Genomic DNA, 2,208 nt, shown 5'->3' on the forward strand with positions numbered 1-2,208 from the left:
TTTCTTCCCTCTCTACTTCTTTACCCAGCAGTTCAGCTATATATCTCTGTACCCGTAATTTTCTTCACTGTACATGTCTTATAATAAAGGTTTTAAATTCACCTCCTAGGATAAAATAATTTTTTTAGATGAAAGAAAGTCTACAAAAATACAAATAGTGAGTAAGACAGTGAGAAAGAAAAGTAGGTGTGTTCCTACCGGGTCTTTGAAAGTGGGCTATATTAGATGCACGCCCCAACATGGGTGAAGCTCGAGAAGATGTGAGTGACGAAGGCCATCACTACAGGTCCGATCCTGTATCAGCCCACTGGCACGAAATGCTGAGCAAATATAAGAAATCAAAGTATAGTAAGCACATTATTGGATATCAGGGACAAGAAGGAGGGCGAGTGGGAGATCATTATTTAAGAAACATCAAGTTTCTGGTAATGGTGACAGAAAATTTGGCAACAAGATTAAGGATGGTTTCACATGATTGACATCATCAGTGTCATTTAATTGAATACGTGAAAAATGTTGAAATGATCACTAGTGGCCTACAATTGTAACCATAAAAAATTAAAGGAAAAACGTGAACTAGCAATATCAGTCTTGTCCAACTCATTTGGTTTTCTGTACCAACGGAACACTGTAAGATTCCTCAGGCGGGATAGGAAATGATTACAAATAGACTTTTAGTCACGAGGCGCTTAAATTTATTCTGATTATCGCTGTGGAAATGCAGACATCTCTTCAATTATTCACTTTTCCAGTAGAATCTTCCTCCTCTGAAGTTTCTGGAGCCCTCAAGCTTCTATTTAATTCAAACACATGATTAATTAAAGAGGAAAGTTTCGTCCTTGTGAGGGGGTTCTGCAACAAACAGGAGACACGTATCTGCCCTCTGAAAGTAAACGTTCAAAACATCCAGCTCGGAAGTCTCCTCTCTTAGGCAGCTGCATGTCCAATAAAATGCAGCTTTGTTTCATAAATAATGGAGTGCTAACATGTGGTTGGGAAGCCTGCAGAAGTTTTTCTAATCAAGTACCTGAAAAGAAGGGTGGGAGCAGGGGGCTATTGCTTCCAGACCTTTCTCATGACCAGGAACAACAACAGAAAACCGACTATGCGGTATCCAGATGGAGGGCTGTGCTTGGTAATCCAATCAGCAAATGACAGTCAATGCCAACAAACCACTTCTGATCCAGGGCTGTTTGTTGGAGCAAACTCTCTACTCAAGAGTGGTGTTGTGAACTTTAAAGGCCGTTTCTGCTTGCTGAGCTTATTTTTTTTCTCCGTGATGTTTGTTGCTGGTTTCGAGAGCTCACGAGTAAACGTATTCCCTGTGCTTGATGAAGAGGGGAAAAGAGCAGACGATGTTCTGCAGTCGGTGAACATGATGGTGTCGCTGCCAGGGAGACCAGGGTGACTGTAATATCCAGGAAGTGGGATCAGCTGAGGGCCAGCGGGAGAAAGCTGGCGCCACCGCAGGGGAGGCCGGTGGTCCTGCAAGACAGAGGTCATCCCATGGGCCAACCTTTCACGTAGGCTTTCACCTCCGAAGCTTCTTTCAAGGGCCCTGAAGCCCAGAGAAATGCAACAGCAACAAGAGATCAAGTTTGTAAAACTTCAATGAGCCTCTCTATAAGGGGAGGAGACTGCCCCAGGTAAACCTTCTCCCGCTGCTGCTTCGTGAAGGGCACAGGAATCGCTCTCCCCAGGGTCACTGGTGGTTCGTGACTGCTGGGGTTGTTCGGTGCCGCCCACTCGGTTCTAACTCAGAAAGACTCTGCTCGGGCCGGTGCCGTCTTCACGTGGTCCTGGTGTTCGACCCTTTGTCGCAGCCACGGTGTCGATCCATCTCGTTGAGGGACGTCCTCTCTTGACCTGGCCCTCTGCTGTCCCAAGCACGATGTCCTTCTCCGGGGACTGGTTTCTCCTGACTTGTCCAAAGGACATCAAAGTCAACCCATCTTTGTCTCTAAGGAGCATTCTGGCTCTTCATCCCCCAAGCCAGAGTTGTTTACTAAACACTCCTGAAATCTTTAGGAGGCCCGAGAGCGGAGCTAAATAAATGACTTTTTTACATTGGCCCCCTGGCTGAGACGTGCTCTTTATGACCACTTCCGGGCGTCACAAGAAGGACTTAGACCAAAGATGTCCACGATTTCACATGGAGCACAAGAGTTTGGGGTGTTTCTTTTTCCGAGACAGGGTGTTGGACCTCCC

At 45.9% G+C, this 2,208-nt stretch overlaps 1 pseudogene; it reads left to right on the forward strand.

Moving 5' to 3' along the window:
* The first annotated feature begins 239 nt into the window (after positions 1–239).
* The window catches only part of LOC115869104, a 77,564-nt pseudogene continuing 75,595 nt past the window's right edge, over positions 240–2,208 (forward strand).

Source organism: Echinops telfairi, unplaced genomic scaffold, assembly GCF_000313985.2.
Source record: "Echinops telfairi isolate 266 unplaced genomic scaffold, ASM31398v2 ScPeMD7_21;HRSCAF=78, whole genome shotgun sequence".
In the NCBI taxonomy this organism is placed as follows: Eukaryota; Metazoa; Chordata; class Mammalia; order Afrosoricida; family Tenrecidae; genus Echinops; species Echinops telfairi.